We start from the raw sequence: 22,125 nt of genomic DNA, 5'->3' as shown, positions 1-22,125 counted from the left end.
GGTTGTATCTATAATTATTATTGTTATTATTGATAGCTAGTATTAATTATGTAAATATAAAAATAAATTTGCATTTGTAAAAGCAGAAAATATATATTAGAAGTCAACTTTAGCATAAAAAAATTTCTCAAATTTTATATTTTATAATTTTCTCCTTTTCTTGTCATTTTAATTTTGAAATCCACAGTCAGCAAACATGCGCTAGTGGCGCCCTCTGCGCTGAGCTTTGCGCCAGCTTCCCCATTATCAATGTTACAGCATTCCATCGTTTATGACGTTTCGATACCGCCAGCCACCACCCTTAATCGCGCTTGCACTCGTACATAACCACCATCAAAGTGAAGTCACCGAAGCTCCGCTAACGCCCCCGTTTCTTCGATCGGTGGCACGACAAATTACAAGAAACGACGGATCGCGCAGTAATCAGCAGAGTGTGGAGGCGATAAAAAGAACTCTAACTGCCCCTGGAGCCTGCGGCCAATACAGCGGCCTCGAGCCGCCGCGCCGGCTGCATTGGAAGGAGCAAGGTGGATAGAGGGTCTCCCCAACTCCCTTTAACAGTTTGGCGTGCAGCTTCGCTATTATGCCGATGGAGGAATTAGTTTTGTGGACGGAACGGCCGGTTATTACTGACCCCGTCGTGGAGCTCAGCCAGGGTTCTTTATTATTAACTTTACCATTTGCAACGGGGCCACGGAAGCAGCCACTCGAGAGCACACGGCCTAACTACGAGCCTGCCAATGGGTGTGTTCCAGCGAAACGACTGGCTTTGCATTCCTCCTGTCTCGGCTACTTCTTCCATGGGATCGCCTTCCGCTATAAACCTTCTAATTAACGACGACTGCGGCCCTGATAAGGGCCCCCGCCCCTCTGCGACCCCTACAACCCGGCCTGGCACCCTTTATCCTCATCTATCTTTCATGCGCTATCTTGGCGTCTTATTATTCGACTGCAGATATGCTGTACTGACCTGTTTACGGCTGAATAATTATGTTAAGTGAATATCAGTCAGACCTCCCTCTTCTCGCTATTCAGCGCATCCCTCCAGCGATTTCTATAGGGAATAGCGAGAGGGGTTAATTGATTTCGATGCCGGATTATGTATTTGTTATAGAAACGCTCCTATTACGCAATAACGCAGGTTAATTGGAAGAATTGCATCAGGTTTCCGTATGAAAGCAGATTTGGATTTAGTTTACACATAGTTGTGGATGGTGGAATGTAAACTGAGTCGAGTTTGGTACCGTTAAAATCGGTACGTAATTTTCTAACTAGGAAAATTACAATTCCGAGCACGCTCAGGTACCAGTTCAATTCTAGTTAACTTCCAAATTCGTCGGTCCCATTCGGCTCTGAAATATTATATTGTTCTGATTTATAGGAACAGTTTAGGCAGCGCAAGGCTTTCCTTCTGCTGAGAATGCTCTGCTTATTTCTCCCCGAGCAAACATTCGGGAATCTCGGGCAATACTTTTGATGAGCAGTCAAAAATGGAAAATTAGATAATGGTGAGTGTTTGAAGAAATAGTTGCGTTTTTCGGTAAAAAAATTTAACGTTAATTGTGCAATAAAACTTATTAAATTTAATAATATTATTCCGGATTGAGGTCCATCCATAACGTAATTTTATTAAACACACCAGGTCTCCCCTTAAATCTACGACTCATAAACCTATTACAACCCCCAAAAATCCAAAAGTAAAGATAATCCCCACACCACTTTCGTCTGAAACAAACACTTTCCCTATAAAATAAACTGCTCAGCTAAATGAATCGTTACAAAAATTACAAATGACCCAGCCGGAAATCCATTAAAAGCGCGGCGTTTTTCGACAGTTTCGGGAGCTGTCGCTCCGCCTAACGCCGCCGCCGCCGGGCAAAAATTTATCGCGGAATTAGCAAATGTAATTGTCGCGGAACGAATCAGCGGAATCTGGTTCGTTAAGCGCGCTTCGGTATCGCGGCGCGGCGGCCCCGCGGAGATACCGCGACACGGGATGAAAAATATTCGTTTACCGTAACGAAATACGCGTTTAAAAACGATATTCATTACACTGTAAATACATCCGACGCGAACGATGTGCGCCGCCGGCCCCGCGATTTCGGTGTGCCGTTTATCTTTCTGTTTACGATCATCGCTCCACCGCTAAATATAAATCAATAGAGAAGCGGGGGAGGACCGTATAAATAAACGCGTAAAACTCTAATTGATATATCAAAGCTACGGGAATCGGCTGGATTGAATCGGTCGTTCCGCCAGCGCCCCGTCATCCAGGGAAGCAAGTGCAAAAATATGCCACCGCCCATCGAAATTCTGTCTAGCGGATGATAATGAAAAGCGCACTTAAACGATTCCGGCGAAATTAATAGGGTGCGCTGACTGTATATCGGCGGCAAGTTTCTGCATGGTACACAACAGAGGCGCAAACTATCTGGCCCGAGATGTTTATCGCTGCGCGCGTACCCTGTCAAGCAGAGAAAAATATGGGGAACAGACGAAAATATGAACGCAGCCTGTGTTACCATTGTTCCTTATGCAGAGTTACGTATGTTGTTTCCGTTCCGAGGTATGTATTCACGACCCCGTTCTCGCCCGCTCGAGGGGTGCCGAATGACTCCGGTGAACGAGGCCTTTGTCACTCGTGCGTGTCCCATATCTTCGGAGAAAATAACCCACTTAAGCTGTTACGCGAATAAGGAGGCGTGCTCGAAGTGGTGACGGGGCCAGAGAAAGATGCACGGAGGAGCAGCGACGGGGGCACCTGGGGGGGGCAGAAAAGGGTCATGGGGAGGTGGGTTGCTCGTCCTCCGTAAAATTACTCCTGGCCATCGTTTACCCCCATCCCTCGCTTTCATGGACGTGGAGGATATGTGCGAGTGTGCGTGTATAAGGGCCAGAGGATGGTGAGGTAGGACAGAACGGAGGGAATCTTTCGTGACAAAGTGCAGAGAGGTGGGGAGGGAACCGTCATGGGGCCTAGATAGTTCTATGTACATCTACTTAATGCCTGCTGCTATCCGGAACAAATTACTCGAGGGACCGGGAAATTAAGTCGACATCTTCTCGGGCTCCGGCACGCAGGGATTAGTTAGCATAGAGAGACATTCTTCCGTCCTATGAACAACCGTTTCCCTTTTGTTCCTTTGCAAATTGCACGTACCCTCCGCGGTGTCCGGATGTCGTTATTGCGCAGCTGCTGCGACACCCCTGTTAGTAAATAACTTGCCACCGTGGTTCACTCGTTCTTCTGTGATTGTACTATGTAGCCGGTAGTACGCGGATTTGCGGAGGAGGCGCTGGCGTCTTCTTCTCTAGCACTTGAGAGTTTTTAACCGCTTTAAATGCGACGGAGGGGAGGCTGAAGGCAAGTAGAGTCTTGGGGGAGTTTTGAAAAATTGAAGAGTCCTTGTAGAAAACACTAAGTGGCAAAATTTAAAAAAATATATTTTTTAGCAGAAAATGTGTATAGTAGATACAGGATTTCATTTTTGGCCACTTACAGTGCTTTCTACAAGGACTCTTCAATTATAGTATAACGCAAATACTACTCGTGCAAGTTTTTTGGAGTAGGGCTGTAATGAAGATTAAATTAATACAGTTTGTTACCGTTAAAGGGGGTAACTTTGACCACAAGACTAGATTTTAAAAGAAATTCATCTGGCATTTATTGTATAACAGGTATTATTCTCAGACAAAGTACCATGGATAGCTTTAAGGGGGGATTCTCGCGTAACAACCCCCTAAAACAATTGATATATATGAATTTTTGAAAAAAAATTTGTTATTATTGAATTAAACTCTTTTAGGATATAAGGAGGCATCTTTAAACTTGCAGATTTTTTTTATGTCGATCCTTATTATTTATTAATTATATTAACAATAATTTGTTAAAAAAAATCGTAAATATCAGGTACTTTTGGGGCTGTTACAGAAGAATCCTCGTTTATTGCCTACCTCAAGATGCAACTTGCCTGAGAATAATACATGTTATACAATAGGTGCTGAAGGAATTTGTTTTAAAATTTAGTTTCATGGTCAAAGTTACCCCAGTGATCAAAGTTATCCCATTTGACGGTATCTGGATGCGGACAATCTAGACATTTCTACATTTAGGTTAAAAGTCTTTGTACACACTACTGCATGCGAAGTTTCATAAACAGATTTCCCTGAGATTGCTGAACACAGAAGAATTTGTATTTTCCTCGTGTTTAGCCGAGTAGCTTTTGCACTCAAATATGTACCCACCTATGCACACAAATAAGAGAAACCGAAATTTGCCTAAAATATTCAAATAAAAATCTTATTTTAAATTGGGCAAGATTATACTAAAACTAAACCACAAAAGTGGCAAGATTTATTCAAAACATTTAATAAGTTTCATGTCACAACGCGCGCAGCCAAATCAAGCTTCCACGTACAGGAAAACTGCATCCCCTTTAAAGATCGGCAATGCAAACAATGGAAACCAAGCAACCCCTCCCCCACATTGGTTTTAACGTAATTGCTTGCCGAAAGAAAGGCCAATGATATATATATACCACGGCCAAAAGCGGACCAAGAAAACGGCAGAACCGTCCTCGGCTTAATATATGTAGATTATCTTCAGGAAGCTGCGTTCCCGGCGAAGATATTTACTACAGCGTGAGTAGCGAAGTTCGGAGCTAATGGCATCCGAGATCGCTTCCAACAGCACGATGGGAAGAGCCAGCTTCCGATCGCTATTTGCATTGTTCTTCCTCCCGTGACTAGACACAGATTGAGCCAGACTTGGGTCGAGGAGGATCTCTTAAATGCATCGATCTCGATATCGGTAATATCCAAAAGTGGTTTCTCACGTTCGAGCACTTCTTCTCCTCCCCTTCCTCCACGTTCGTCGTCTCTCTGTTTCGCGAAAACTACCATCTCTTGATTCATCACGGTATTGAAGACGATGGACTCTGAATATTTCATGCTCGGAGATGGACGATATTTCTGCTTCGTCTGTTTAGAATAGCGTGAATTCGGTTCGAAGATATTCGTACTGGCGGATTGAAATGCCTCGCGAATAGTTTACTGGTTAATTCTTACTTAGGTGAACTTAGCGTAACTTAAAATTTAAATAAATTTTCTTAATTCTGGGCATGTTCGTTATATCGGAGTGACTTTTTCTTAAAAGTATGTTTGCTCTGTACGGCAACAGTGTATAATAAATTATGCTCCCGCTTCGTCTGGAATAATGATCCCAGACGTATTAAGAAAAATCCCCGCGACAGAATTCGGCACCGCAGCGGCGCCGAATCGGAAGATCAGCGACGTGGCCCCGAGCGAAAGGTTGAAACGATTTTTCCAAAATCCCGAATGCAAAGCGAAACCGAGCGAGGCCATCGATTGGGTGGCCGTTATTCCGTTGGGGGGCTCGTTTCACGCCCTTCGCACGGTCAATTCCCCGCGACTATCAAGAAACTCCGGACGAGCGTAAGCCGCACAATGCGCCGCCGTGGGTATCGATGGAAATTGAATCTGGCGTATCGCTGGCAACTGCGGGGGGGGGGGGAGAGGGTGGATTCGTCAAGTCGAAAGTTTTCATCGAGAAAGGGTAGAGACCAGAGGAGCAGGGCGGAGGGAAGCGTGTACCAAAGAGAGCGGGAGGGTGGACCCGACGGGGATGGTGTAGCCGGTGCGAACTGCCAAGCCAATGGTAGTCAGGAAGCACTTGGGCGCCGCTTTACAGACGACCAAAGGACTCCATTCGAACGGCGAGGCAAACCAAACAAAACCGTGCCGAAGCTGAGGGAGGCTCGGCTGGAATCAACTAAGCCAAACCCATCGAGAGCTGGCTAAACGGCAAACTTATCTAATCCAACTTCCTTGACGCGGGGAAGAAACCGGGCGCAGGGTGGAGACACCGAGAGTGCTACGGAGAGAGAGGAAAAACGGGTCGAAAGATAGATAAACGGGGATGGCGAGGTGTTCGAAAAGTGGGAGGAGGCCTCCGGCGCAGAAGATACCTGCGCTCGGCGTTAGGTTCTTGCCGGCGTGGTACGAAGTTTGCTCGGCGTGGCTGGGCCCCCGAGCTTTCGCTGAGCTCTTTAATTACTCCAGAAGGAACACGGCACGCTGTTTAATCAGCCGTTCGCCGGCTCCTGGTGTACCGAGAGCTCGACTGCCGGCGCCAAGGACTATAAAAGTGCTGGGCGAAAGGACAATATTTGCGGAGGCAGCGTTAACCGCGAATCAGTTCGCGGGGATTAATGGCATTCTGGTGAAGGATGGTGGTTTATCAGAAACTACTACGCAGAAAAGGGGCTTTCGCTTCTGTTGGCCGACCAGTGTACTTCTTTGCTGATCGGTATCGCTTTAAACATGTCTCTGATTATTACTGCGACTTGCCACATACCGTGGCGACACTTTAGCTACCCTGACGCAGGATAAATTGGCGGTTTGGTGCATCTCTTGGGTTTCGATTTACACAGGATTCTGCAGTAAAATTTTATTTGTTATCTCTCCGCAGTAAAAGAAGTAACTAGCGAGATATCATCATAGGATTATAATCGGTCACCCTGTATTATAAACAAAAAGTATTACAAACATTTCTGTCAAACTTTCGACTCAAACTCCTTTACCAAGCTTCTGTCAGTGTTGATAATTTCCTGGCAAGCCTATCAACCTACTCCAAGAAAATTGGTGCAAATAGGAACTCGTTAAATGTTGCACCAGAGTTTAACGCATGCACATCAAATACTTATTGCCTATTTCAAGCAGTTAAAGTGGAACTGGTGAAACGGCATATTCAGCGAGCTACCCTCTGCCAGCTCAAAGAAGGAGCAAACACACCTGTAGCGACGAAAGGCATACGATACACAGAAGGTACACAAGAAAGCTACCGCCCGTCGACTATGTACATACACGCAAAGTTTGCGCCTCGAGGAACGTTTGAACAACCCAGTATCCGAAAACCGCGACAAGTGATGCAGATTCGTAATCAATAACCGGCCGACACTCCTGTCCGATCCGCTCCTGGGAGGCACCGCAGCTGCAGCCAAGTGAAGTACTATCATTTTCCAATCTCACGAAGTACGATTCGTTTTATAAGCCACCGTTAATCGCGGTGAACCTAGGCAACTGTTTGGCGGCCCCGCGGGATGCCAAGGGGTACAGAGTAGTAGCGATTTGGAGATAAGATTTCGAGGCTTGTTGGTGCAACCTGACCAACGTTAAACCCCAAATCCCTACGCGACTATCCAAGTTGAGCCTTGCGGTGTTGTGGCGGCATTGGCCGACCGCTCCGCAGGATCTATCTCGAGAAATCCATCCCCTCGCGTCTCGAGGAGCGTCGCAGTTAACTGAATGCTGTTCAATGCACGTTCACCGCACTGGTCACCTGAGCACCTTGGGGGCCCTGATCCCCCATGGAAGTGGGTACACCGTCGTCGAGCATTCGCTCCTCAGCGCCTGTAATCGTCGCCGAATAGTACCGCCAGCAAATGTCTTACCTTAGTACCCACTGTTCACGGGCGTTTGCCTTTGGAATCCCTTGTTCGTTTACTTTGTCGCACGGGATTCTAAAGTGGGCGATGATTTTAGGGGTTTCTGTAGAAGAAGGGTGGTGGTCGTGGAAAATATTGTAACAAGTGTACGCGCAGTAGATTCATACGATATGGGAACGAGCGGTCTGCTTGTGAATTTTAATGACAGTGCAGCTTTTCGTCAGAGTTGGGCATTAACTAAATAAAATATTATTTAAATAACGGATCGAATAAAAGTTACTTTATCTTTAGATTATTCGACGAATAAAGTTCACATGACGAATAAATTTTCACACTTTTAATCGTTATTCGAAATTTTATTTAAATTAAATTTTTGTCCATCTCTGCTTTTCGTATTGAAAATTGTGGTGGATATTAAAAAATTGTAGGAGAATAGCATGAGGAATACCACGCTGCTATGAGACTCACAACTGGGACTTTTGATGTACATACTCAGTAAAATGATCTGGTGTGAAAATAATTAGCTTTTGATTTAAGATCGGTAGAAAAACACGATGGCATATTTTTAATGGCAGGATGGCAAGTGTGCCAATTTTAGGATAAACGATTTCTCTGGAAAGAAGTATCAGTATTGCAACCACCTCCATCTGTTCTATACATATTTCTGCTGCAATTATTTTATCTGTCCTGTTTCGGGACTTTTTATATGGTATAATAAAATCGTATTATTTAGCAGCTTTAACACCACGTCAGTATATTTTCAGGAAAAGTGATGTGGACGACGATATCACCTACCTACCACAATATTTAACACTTTAATTTTATCACGCTAAGATTCAGGGAAAGTGGGCTTAAAAAATCGTACCGATTGTGGGTCGGCGTTAAAGATTGAAAGCCCCGCTATCATAGGTCTTGAGAGCGGCCTGGCCGACTTTCCATATCGCCCCGTTATCCTGTCAGTGATTAATTAATTCATTATCGCCGGACTGATTACGCGCAGAGTCGTACCACTTCGTCAAGCCCAGCGACAAAGTCAACAATATGGCCGTTTAAAGAGTCACGCCCATGAAAGCCCTTGTCACCTGTCACGGCAGCGGTTAGCCGCTCGTTTTTATTGCAACTGCTCGTAAAAGGATGAAAAATTGATGACGTTTCTACAAAATCCTGGACCCCAATCTTGGGCAAGTATGATACTTGCTGCATGGTTTGATTTGTGAATTTGTGATTTTATATAATATGTTTAATATCGCACTGTATTACTATATTAATACTATTCTTTCAAATACCTTAAAGTGTCTTAAAGAAAGTATATACAACAAATTTTATTAAGTTAAACGATTTTATTTAACTTGATCAAAAATGCACTAAAAACTAAAAAAAGAATTATTTTCTTTTACTACAATTGCGATGGTGATATGTCACTTTAAATAAAATCGTGGAGCAGGGTATTTCACAACAAATTCATTTCGACGCTTGTATTAAATTGAGTTATTTCGATTGTGTATTAAATTGATTCATATCCTGCCACGAGAAAAATCCTGCCCGACGATTTTATATAAAGTGACATATCACCGTCGTAATAGTAGCAGAAGAAAATAATTATTGTTTTAGTTTTGGGTGCATTTTTGATCAAGTTAAATTGAATCGTTTAACTTGAAAATGTTTTCACTCGAATTTTTCTAAGGATCAAGGATACCATAAGTCACTGTCAACGTGAAAAAAACTGCGCGCATTCAAACTTCAAGCAAGAATGGAAATTTTCGAAACTTGAATTTTGAATGCGCGCAATTTTGTTAAATTTTGACTTACGTAGCTAATTCTGGCACCTGCGATAGCGGTACTCATAATGATTCAGAATCAGCTTGTTTTTTTTGTTTCAGATGAGTCTGTGAGCTGAAATCACTCCCGCCAGGGAGGTACTTCTTTTCAAAGGCACGATTTCGAACTGCAGATAACATTGAAAAAACACAATTAAAAGTGTATTTAAAAAATTGTTCCGTATACATTACAAGTAGCTTAATAAATGAAAAAAAAGTTTGACGTTGTTATTCATTGTATTCACTGATAAAAAAAAGCCTGAATGTTACCGAATTTTGCCACGTGATTACCAGAATGACCCCTTAACTACTACTAACTCTCATCTCAAGAAATATCCTCATACAACCGTGACAAGACTAATTACACGTTGCCACGTAACAGCATAAATTACTGCAACCTACATAACCCTCGAAACGATCCTAATTCGTGTGTATCTTAATCCCAACTGCCGCGTCAATTTCGTTCGCTTAACCGCGATAACCAACTTCCAAAGCGACTTATCGCGAGAGGGATGAGAAAGGCGAAGCAACGGTGCCCTGTCGCGAGAGGAGAAGCCTCTGCTCGGGAAAGAGAAAAACGAAGACACAGGGGTCGCAATGAAGAGGATGAAACCGATCGAGGGTAACGACGAAGGGATTCCGACTCTTAAGGGACAGGGTGGAAGGGACAAGCGCGGAGGGACACCGGCAATAAAAAGCACACCGCCGCAGACATTACTGGGACGAGAAATTGATGTTTGTTGCCGTGGCTTTTTGCAGCCGATTACCAGGATCACCTTTATGAAACCAGCCAGCGATCCCACCGCACGGTCCAATCGCCAGCACCGTAAACACCGCCGATCCGCCAATTATTGAACGCGCGGCCCGATTATCGGCCGAATGCGTTCCAACCGTCGACTTCCGGTTTCGCGGGGCGACGAGATTTTTCGGGAATCGAGCCGCCCCGCGCGCGACCACCGGCTTCCTGTCGATATCCCGCTGAAATTACGAACAGCTGGACGCGGAATGGCTGGATCGCGACAGAGAATCGGGAAAATTCCGGGGGCACTTTTTCGCGTGCCAGCATATTGCGAGTGGCGATTGGTTTCGTATGCTCGATAATTTTTAGAGGATGATGGTGATGGGACTAATTATGCGGGGGCGGACTGGCGGCATTTGTCGAAGGGGATATCCTGATTCGGCGCCTGTGCGCGCGTATCAGTTCCGTGACGGTTCCGTCGGTGTCGATTGTCTCTTTGTTTCGGTGTCGGCAAATGACACGGACAAGTGCGAACTGCTGCGTTCCGAAACAGGCAAACTACAATTTTAACCCATCACAAATCCATAAAAAGTCGCTGTGTTGCATAATAGTAGCAATCCAGAAATGATCCGTCACGTACAAATAGTTCAGTTTTTCAAGTTTTTCTAGTTGCATAACTGAAACACTAAATAATAAAAAGTAAAGAATAAAAAGTAAATAATAAAAAGTATATAATAAAAAGTAAATAGTAAAAAGTAAATAGTAAAAAGTAAATAATAAAAAGTAAATAATAAAAAGTAAATAATAAAAAGTAAATAATAAAAAGTAAATAATAAAAAGTAAATAATAAAAAGTAAATAATAAAAAGTAAATAATAAAAAGTAAATAATAAAAAGTAAATAATAAAAAGTAAATAATGAAAAGTAAATAATAAAAAGTAAATAATGAAAAGTAAATAATAAAAAGTAAATAATAAAAAGTAAATAATAAAAAGTAAATAATAAAACAGTAAATAAATAATAAACAGTAAATAATAAAAAGAATATTTTTAAGTTAAACGATTTTAGTTATAATTTTTTTTTGTATATTTTTTTTAGTACTTAGTGACAATGAAGGCACTGAACCATCGCGGAACTGATATGTGCGTAGACCTTTAGGACAGGGTACTAATTTGAGTATAGGTCTACCAAGCACTGGTGAGCAGTCTTTGTATGTGAATGTAGAAACGTGGGAGATGGATATAAGCGAATTCCACGGGGATGGGGGTGATTAAAGAAGTGTATTCGGAAATTTAGTGCTGAGTTATTAGTGTTTAGTGGGTGGTGACTAAGGACCTCGTATGGACGCCTCTGTTTCATAATCTCTTATCGGAAACGTTTTTGCAAACCTCAATATTGCTTGATATAAATGCAGTGTTTTTTTTTAAAATAATGTAATGGAATTTAAAAAGTACCTATTCTACGATTTTAATTTAGCATGGTTCGAGAAATACCTAATAGATATGAGTGAAATATGGATGGAATATGATGATGGAACTGTGTCTGTTCGCTTTGCATTTTACTCTTTTCAATAATTGCTTGAAAAGTATGAAATTTTCAGATTCATGTTTCAGAGACTGTTTTCTACGCGAAACACGGCGTGCATTTGCCGATTTCAGAACTTGCATGAATCAATTACGTGTTTGCGAGTTCAAGTTCGACGAACTTTTCTGAATTTCAGGTTGCACAGGGTGAGAGGCATGATTAACGATCAACGATGTTTGCAAATGACGGTGCTTACGCTGGAGATGCCATTTAATGCTCCCAATGACCATTCACTAAGGCAATTTAGTAGAGCTTCGTCAGATTATTAACGCGGCGACAAGCGATTCGTCATCGAGGCGAAGGTTGTATAAAGTTCCCCGTTCAATGCAGAAATTACTCTGAATCTTTAGCAATAACACTTCAGTGAAAGGGTATTTTGTTCTTTAGCCTGGCGTAGCAACTATTTCTGCATCACCCAATACAACCAAAATTAAATATGTCGTATTAATAATACGAGACATATTTAAACCGTGCTTTAGGGCAGAGATATACAATATTCACTAAATTCGAGTAAAAACTGTGTGCGTAACTGATAAATTAAAAAATTAATCCAATCAAAGGCAGACCCAATTAGAGTACCTCTACGCAAAGAATTTCAACACATTAACAGAATCATAAAGAGAACTTAAATAATGACGAATAAGACAAAAAAAAACAATAACTACTTTTATCAGCATACATTAGCAAAAAAAATTCCCCAAAGTCCTAATATATATTCAAATCTTCTTGGAAAATTTATATGAATTAATTTTTAAAAATTGAAACAGTTCTTCCTGTGTTATAAACTCCTTCAACAACGAGACACAAATACCAATCGGATATCACTCGCCAGAGGAGGCGACGACTGTCGCGAATAACTTTCACGGACCACGTTAATCGACATCCAGCGAAATTAAAGAGCGATTCGGGGGAAGCTTTGAGCACAGGCTTAAGGGGGCTTTCACCTGAAAAAGCCTGTTAGATTTCGAAATGCACGGAATAGAGATCGATATGTCGAGCTGGAACCAGTTTCCTGTGCTCGAATCACGGCATCGTTAAACTGTCGGAAGGTGTTCTTGAAACGCAATAAATCACCGTTCATAGAAATCAGCGGCCTTAGGAGCCCTGTGTCGGCCCGTCGTCGCTTTTCCATGATATCTGCCATTGGCGGAAACGTTTTAGGGCGTCGGAATTACCGGAAATCCTTCTCCTTTGATTCGGCCGCGGCACGCTGGATGAACCACCGTTTCCCAACTCTCGCCGCGTTTCTACGGATAATGTATTATACCTGACGGATATGTCGTTAAAAACACTTTTCTCTGCCCGTACCGCCGCGTATTTCGACTCTGAAAATAGTAGACTTCTATCAAGAACGTCGGAGCACAGATATTCGGCTTACGTTTCTTTTTAATTTCTGCGCGTGGCATGTAGCGGCGGAAGAAGCAGGATAACGATGATCACGCGTAGAAATTTGAAGGATATTAACAGTAGAGAATTACTGCTCTGCTGATTTTGAAGTTTTAATATTCATTGAATTACAATTCTGTTTCAGTGATACTAATCTCTTTCGCAGTTATAATTTTCTTTTTTTTTATATTTGTCTTCTGATTTGTGAGTTTATATTATTTCATGTTTTGCAAGAAAGTTATTAAATTTCATATATGGGATAAATGAATTCTGCTTTTCACTGAAAGCTTCATTTGCAGAGTAAACAAAAATAATCGAAAAATTCTACCAGGCGCGAAATGTCCTTAAAATAATCTTAATACGCAGCTTAGCTGATAACAGCACTGTCTATTGGACGATGAAATATTACAAATTTAGGATGAAGTCATCTTTACTCCTGACAGAAGACCAACCATGTAATTTTCAAACTTTAAAGAAATATCTGCGGTCAGTCCAAAAATTTCTTCCCTTCTGAAACTTGAGTTGATTGGAATGCTCACAGCCCAAGGTAGTCCAAGAGTGTCTTTAAAATAAAAGACTATTTTTTACGAACAGTCTCGTTAAAATTAAGCGTCTCTTGAAAATAAACTTTTCTGTATCTGTGACATATAATATTGAATTCAATTCAAATCAAATCAAATTAAATCAAAGTCAAATAAATGTAGCATATAATTATAGCGTAGATCTTTAAAATAGTGTAGGAAGGATTTCAAAGAATGTAGCTCTGGACAATGTAAACGATGGCTCAAATTTAAAAGTAATAAATGGAATTGCTGGTAAATTTGTATACTTTTACAAAGATTATATTAATTTGAGAAACATTGTGTCGACACAATTTTTAAAACACTGTGCACAGTAGAGGAAACGGCCGAATGTTCGAAATATGATTGACTCGAACTACTAGAGTGCGAGACAAGCAGACTGTGGAGGAGCAAGGGGAAACGGACTACCTATGGTCAGACGCAGGATTCATCCAATACAGCAGACGAAGTATCTCTCTACTATTTTTACTACATGCATTATTCAACATTACAAATTAATTATTACTCGTAATTATTAATGACTGATTAAAATAAATTGCTAATTACTAAGATTAATGAAAACTGTAGTCAAACAAATTTAGCAGCAACTCTATACAAGATTCTTTAATTATATCTGCATTCATCTTTGTAACAGAAGTATGGGATCTTCTTTATTATGGTATACATACGATTTTCTAATATTTTGTGTTGTATCTGTTATTCATTTGACACATGCTTCAATAGGGATCTATGTTTATTACTGACAAATATATAGGATTTATATTTTAATAAGAGGTTATACATTGCACGGGGACTGACGTGAACCGCGTGAACTGGGGACCGTCACTAACACGACCCAGCCACCTCATAATCCCCGCGAGAGATGGCGCAGTGCGCTTCCGAGATGTTCCGGCGAGTTCTCAATACGCAACATTATGAAATTTAATTTATAAAAAATATGTCAGTGTCATTAGTGTAACATATTTTGCTCAATATCTCGGTCGAACTTCCCCACTCCGAGAGCCATACAAGTCGGCCCCCCGGTCAGCCGGTTCCCCCACTTATTTCTCTCCAGGCGTTGCACGAGTCCCGGCAGGGAGAGTGTGCGGCACCCGGAGGAGAAATTCATACGAGTGAAGTAGGTGTGGAGGGGGCCGTTCTCCTACGGCTCTACGGAGCAGGCGAAGAGGAGAGGGAGCCGCTACTTCGACACCCCTGCCATAGGGTCTAGATAAAAAATCGAAATTGCAAAATTGTGTTTTCTAATGGCGAATTCAGATGCGTAAACAGTTTCACGAAATACCACTTTATTTAAAAAATATATTAATGCAATGTTTTCAGTCCCCAACTTTGGAGGCTATTTTCATCCCCTAGATGTGAACAATGGCCGATGAAAAAGAATACGTGTCGAATATTTTTGACTGCTCCGCCAATCTGCAGAATCTTCTCTCGTCTCTTTGACAAACTAAAATTGCCCAACTCAGTTTCCTTTAATACTTTTGAATCCATGAAAAGCAGACAGATGTTCCACGAGTCTCCATCAATGAGCATCAACCTCTCGTCGATTCGGAACTGATTGAAGCGTCGCGGGGCGGCGGGGAAGCTCAAGGAACCCTGTCATACGTCCCACGAAAAATCGTGGCCGAAACGACGGCTCTTTGTCAAAATCCCCGAGCGGCAGGATTCCACGACAAAAGCGAGCGATTCCCAAAGCGGCGGCTGAAAAATACCTAACGATCCATAGAGGGTCCACGAGTGGCCATATCGTTCCCACGACCGCAGGAAATCCCACGCGGTGCCGCACGGTCGCATCCACCTCGCGTTTCCGTTTTGCATTTCAAATTCCCGCCGGGCTACGCTTACGATTGCGTAAGCGTGCAGCTCAGAGACGATAGCATGCATCGATCTCGGACAGTTTCCATTCGATACGAGTGGAAGGTACATACACCCACCGCCGTTCTACTCGCGCCACATTCCCTAAGAAGATTGAAAGCCCGACTCGGAAATACGATATTCGGGGGCGTGGTGGAAATTTTTGTTTCGAGGATCAAGGACTCCTGGGGGGCGCCGCCCTATCTGCTTCAATGCCGATCTCAGCGGTTCTACTTTAGAAATTCCACCAGGAAACGTCTCTTCGTAGATCTCGTTACGTTCGAGGATGCATCTGACGATGATGTTACGTTGGAGGGCAATGTTGAACGATCGCAGTTATTTTTCTACTGCTTTCTAGCTTGGTATATTCTCTTTGGTGTCTGTATTCCAGTGGGGTTTAATTGGATTTATGTGGAGTAGGGTATAGCCAAAGTGGTGGTAATACACCGAAATTCAAGTTCCAAATGGAAAAGGTGATAGGATTTGAAAATCGTAATAATATCGTCATAGTAGAATTTAGGGGTGGAAGTAGCGAGAAGAAAAGTTCAAAGTCAGAACCCAGGTGATACAATTTCATCTTAAGGATACTGAAAGGTGTTTTAATATTCGCGATATTATAAATTTTAAGAAGATGAAATTGGACAGTGTTTAGACAGTGAGTTTTGATAGTTAAATCATGTTTATTGCTTCTATTAATCTTTAAGAACCTTTCGAGCATCCATATTCCACGAAGCAAACCGAGGAACGTCGTATAATGGAGAAGCGTGGTTGTTCTCGCAACAAGTTGGAACAGAAATTCGTAAGCTTTCTCGAAACAAAAGCTAAAGACAGTTGGCTTTCGTCCAAGTGGTTGTTCAAAGAACGTGGTTACACAGAATTTCACTACCATTGTGTCCATACAAAGAGGAAATCAGCAAAGAGTATTATGCAGCGACTATAACGTGGAAACCGTTCGTTAACAAATCGTACTTCAGTGTAAACTTTCCATGATTTCAGTTCAAGAAGTTAACAGAAAGCAAGAATTCCTTTGTTCACCTATCAGTGGAACTATCGTTACGATAAATATAAAAATTAATGCACGTGTATAAATAAATATTTCTGGAATTCATTTATAGCTTCCACACCAGGAACTAAATGCATCTGCCACATTGTCAGTGGTGTCCATTGAATTCAATATTTATAACATATACCATCCTTCTATCATTAATTTATGTCAATAGCTAATTATGTCAAAGTACAGTAGGACAATACTGTCACCAGTTACACCCAACAATGTCCCACAATTTTAATCGTCAAAAATTAGAACTCAAAAATGTTAAGTATCTCAAGTAACTAAAGATAAATTTCCACTACTACCCTCTGGAAATATTCCACCCCTAACCGGATAAGGATCAAACTTCGAAGTGACTAACAAGAAATGTTCAGCAACACGAAAATTCAGAAAACTTTGAAACCCAGCAGAAATGTAATTCAAGTACGTGTTTTACCGTTTCGGTAATGAAACGGTCCTCAAAGAAATTACGAGTTTTCATATTATTCAGAATATCTGCGAAATCGTCAGAGACATCGAAAAAATGTTTCACGATTTTCGATATCCTACAATATGGCGATAAAGAATTTTTGGGGAAAACGTGCGATGGCGATAAATTTTGAAAAAATTATTTCTTCCAGGAAAATTTTTATCGCCACATTATAGGATATCGAAAACCATCGCAGTGGTTTGGCAATACTTCGTGGAGAACTGAAGAAATTATTGATCTCCGTTTGAGTTCACAAGACTAAAGAGTGAAGCACAAGTCCCATTCATGATACGTTACTGAGGAAGGGTCAGAGCTCCGTGCGAGATGGTGTCTGATAACGGAGACAGCAGCAGGGGGATAGACGAAGGCCGAAGAAGAGGACGCCGGGGGAGTCGGGTGGGGTAAAAGGCGGTTTGCGGTGGGATGTGGTAAGCGGCAATGAATTAATCGCCGTGAACAGTGCAAGCTCGGTCCAACCCCCCGACCAAAATCCCATGCTAGCCCTGCACCCTCTCCCCCATCGTCCCGTAAGCCTCCCTAAAACCCCTAATGCTGGCTACCACAGCCACCGCCCCCGACTCTGTCGTTTCGACTGCACTATCAACAATCGCCCGCTATCTATGACCCCGTATTAGCCGAAGAAACGTCGCTAACCATTCGTCGTCGTCGGAATTTTAAATTTCGCGGCTGATCCCTGCGGCGTGCGAAACGTTTCATTAACGATTCAGTGGCTGCGACCACGCCGGGATGTGACTGTATAGGCGAGCTTCTTGATGAAGATGTCCGATGCTGTCTCTAGAGAAGATACTTCGTAACGTGTCCGGTTGAAGAGATTTTAAATGTCCTTTGTATGAATAATGAGAAATCCACTGATCCGGGATTATCGAAGCTGAGAGTTGAGTGATAACACAGTGGAAAGTTGTCTCTAGGTGATTTTGTATTTTGGGGGATTTTGGAAATTAGTGGACTGTACCTAAACGACCTAAATTCGTAGATTTTAGCAGAATTAAGGACAAACTCAGTATTTTTTTAAAACAGATAAGTAAAAGCTCAAGCTTAATAAGTTCAAAGTTCATATTTTATATAGCCAATATAACACCACAGCAGAGTTGAGCATTGACTAAGTAAAGACTTATATTAATAACGGATCAAATAAGAGATACTTTTAGTTCAGATTATTTGACGAATGAAGTTAATTTTTTTATTCCACGAAAATTTATTCATCGAATAAATTTAACCCGGATCAATTCTATTCGACACATGGCGAATAATTTTAACTTTTATTCGTTATTCGAAATTTTATTTAAATAAAAATTTTGTTCATCTCTGCACCACAGTTGCAAAGCAAATAGTGGAAAGTATGCCATCCTGTAGGGGATTTTAATTTCGCCTGAATTGAGAGTTCATAAATACTTTCCTCTGCAATTCTCAAGATACAATCGGTACCAATCGAAAGTGTCATTGTGTGCATGCGAGACGCGCAGTTTCAGATATGTACATACCGCCATTGGACGCGGGAGAAAGCAGAGAAGCTTGTCCACGTACCTGCAACAGACAAGAGAAGAGAATTTACATTAGAATCATGCCATGCTTTCCTCGCATCGATAAGGTTAAATCCTCTAGTCTATTTCCAGGCGGAATCCCCTATGTACCAGCGATTCGGGGAAGAAAACTCTTGTCTTTAATCCAATCTACAATCGTATTTCAGATGCAGACGCTTTCGTTCGCCCTATCGCGGGAACAGCAATCGACATCAGGACTCTCTTGGTATTTCCATTGTCCTAAACCCGGCCAATCTGGCCGAAACAAGCTTGCAGTCCCCGATGCGCCCTCGTTTCACCTCAAAATAATGTAAAGTTCCATCTGAGCCCGGGCCATTGCCAAACTTCCAAGCTTAAGCGACGGAGATCGAATTGATGTTTTTCAGATCACGACGCTACCGACATTGGCCCCCCATTCCCGTCTAATTTTCTTTCCTTCGCGTCTATTCGCCCCCGCTTCTTCCACCACTACCCACGAAACTTCAAGTGCGGCTTCTCGGTCGGGATGAGCACGGATCGTGTATAGAAAGGATAAAGGCAATCGAGTGTTCAGTAATTCCAGTATCGCTGAACAGATGCTAAACAGTAACTCTACGCAAGAGCTGGGTAAAATTTTTATTTAAATAAAATTTCGAATAACGAATAAAAGTTTAAAAAAATAATAATTCGACGTGTGCCGATTAAAGTTAATTTTTTTATTCATCGAACGTTTGAACTTCAGCGTCAAATAAATTTTTTAACTTCAACTGCAACCTCAACTTTAACTTTAACTTTAACTTTAACTTTAACTTTAACTTTAACTTTAACTTTAACTTTAACTTTAACTTTAACTTTAACTTTAACTTTAACTTTAACTTTAACTTTAACTTTAACTTTAACTTTAACTTTAACTTTAACTTTAACTTTAACTTTAACTTTAACTTTAACTTTAACTTTAACTTTAACTTTAACTTTAACTTTAACTTTAACTTTAACTTTAACTTTAACTTTAACTTTAACTTTAACTTTAACTTTAACTTTAACTTTAACTTTAACTTTAACTTTAACTTTAACTTTAACTTTAACTTTAACTTTAACTTTAACTTTAACTTTAACTTTAACTTTGCTTATAAATCCCGTAATATATGCAAGTTAAATCCCAGCAAAATAAATCAAACTCGAAGAAGTTTCAGCATCCAAGCTCAAAAGCAATGCCACAAAAAGTCAGGCGTTACGTTATTAATAAACCCTGAAATAATTAATCGAACAAGATCAACGAGCAAAACTCATCCAACCCCCAAACTCTAAATAAAACTAAAACTCGGCCATTCATGATTATGGTCCGTTGAATCGACAAGCGATAGAAGATCGTAACGTAACATGAATCCCCTGCGACGTTCGATACAGGCAAGCATCGGGAAAAGATTGCGAATCTGTCTCCTTGAAATGACTCGTGTAGGTAGCGCATCGGCTCGACCTATTTCGTGTCCATTCAGGGTACATCGAGCGTCTGTTTCGTTTCTCCTCGCCTCGTATTCCCCTCGCAGGTGAATGCAGCATGCAAGGCTGCACTTCGCTATCTGCTATCTCCTATCGTCTATCTACTCCACTTGCATACTGGATTTAGAATAGTCGGATACGCCGTGGATCGAGGTTAAACACTTATTTCTAGAGCCACTTCCTCAGACACACGTCCCAGATACCTACCAGCCCTGTTATATTTTCGCGGCCGTGCTACAGTTTACTGGCGCACCCTCGCGCCCCCTCCACCATCCCCCGTCTTCCCACCTGCATGATATATCGCGCGAATTTTAGTGATACATTCAAACGTTCCCCGTGGCAGAGTTGCGAGGAGAGAACTGTCCGTGGGATGAAATTTACTGGAATATATGTGCGGCTCTATAAGCGGTTGAGGAGGGGAGGGGGGCAAAGGTGAAATTACGAGGCTGGTGTTAAAACCGTGAAGTATGCACGACAGTACGATCGAAGTAACGTTTCCATCTTGAAACGTTTGGGTCCCCAGATTTTTATGAGGGGGATAATGTAAAGGGATAGACTAACAAGGGATGTTCGGCAACTCGGAAATTCAGAAACATCTGGAGCTTTGCGGAAATGTAGCTCAAGTGATGCTAATAACGTAATTATTTTTTGATTCGGTAATGAAATGGTCCTAGGGGTGAAAACAACCCCTCAAAGAAATTGTGACTTTTCATATTATCGGGAGTATCTGTGAAATCATGAGCGATATCGAGAAAAGTTCAATTCAATGTTTTATCACTTTCGATATTATATAATATGGTGATAAAGAATTGTCGATCAAAAGTGTGAGGCGAATACATTTTGAAACAAATAATGTTTATCGCAAATTCTTTATCGCCGCTTTATGGTACATGAAAAACCATAGAACTTTGAATTTAACTTCTTTTTGATATCTTCTACAGTTTCGTAGATATTCTCGATAATCTGAAAACTCAACATTTGTTCGAGTGGCTGTTTTGCCCCTTAGGACCGTTTGGAATAGAATAGTTACTTTATTAGCATCACCTGAGCTTCATGTCTGCAAAGTTTCAGATTTTTTGAATTCTCGAGTTGCCGAACTTCCCTTGTGAGTGGGTCAGGTGAGGGATTACAAATTATTGTCTTCCGGTAGATCGTGTGACAAGTATGGTAATGAGGGGGTGTAAAATGAGAATTAAAGGTTAGTTTGTTGGTGTGAGTAGGATTTCGTGACAAAATGTCTCGTAATATTTGAAATGAGACAAAGTTTGTCACTTATTGCTGCCGAACAAAGTCGACTAATCACTCCAGATCATTGGGCCCGTCCCCAATGTACCATTTGATCACCCTGTCGTTCTATCTTGTATCCTCGAGCAAACTTGTATTCGTAGGGCGTAAAACAGTTAATGGTCTCGACGATCAGTAGTGAATCTGTACATCTAGGTCAACGGAGACTTCAGAAGAACTTGTTGCGAGATTCATCAACGAACAAAATATTATTTTCTGTTTCTAGAATGAGATGAATTCTGAAAAATGATCTGTACATTCTCAGACCCTCGTGTGCTTTCTTATCTTGTGCTTCATTGTAACAGAATAATAAATGATGGAGGAAGCACGAGATAAGTAGTATCCCACACAAAAAATACTACCTGTCAAAAAGAAGAAACTGTGTAGGCACCTGTTCTAATGGACAACGGAGGATCAATGTCTCTCTTATTTTCTTAAATTCCCCTAACACGCGATGCCCCTTCAAGCACAACAGAAAAAGCATCGAAAGGAAAGCCATTAGAGAAGCAATTATAACACCTCCACTGATCTATTAACCGAAGGAATCGTGAGATAAGTCCTACTGACCTCTTCAGGCGCTCCATCAACGTCAAGACAACCGAAATTGGTGTTTTCCTTCGACTCGATCGAGGGACTTAACGTGCCCAAGAGAAACCCAGTGATCTTGTTAAAAACACACGTCTCGGACGACAAGTAGATTGATAGATATTTGATGAATAATAATGGGAAAACTGGGACTGTATATTTTACTATATTCCATCACCTGAAATTTGTCTCCCTAACCACCACCCCCATACCAGATTAAACATAATTAATATTTGAAAAAGTAAAATCACATAAAATCATACTTAAAGCTACTAAGTAGTTCTTTTTCGATT

General features: G+C 41.4%; 1 protein-coding gene across 1 annotated transcript in view; it reads right to left on the bottom strand.

Moving 5' to 3' along the window:
• Mib1 (E3 ubiquitin-protein ligase mind bomb 1) overlaps nt 1-22,125 on the bottom strand; it is a 166,841-nt gene that overhangs the window by 21,196 nt on the left and 123,520 nt on the right. The window lies entirely within an intron of this gene.

Source organism: Andrena cerasifolii, chromosome 2 (assembly GCF_050908995.1).
Source record: "Andrena cerasifolii isolate SP2316 chromosome 2, iyAndCera1_principal, whole genome shotgun sequence".
NCBI classification, from domain to species: Eukaryota; Metazoa; Arthropoda; class Insecta; order Hymenoptera; family Andrenidae; genus Andrena; species Andrena cerasifolii.
Note: the sequence above shows the minus strand (reverse complement) of the source record. Positions and strands in the feature narration are given on the sequence as shown.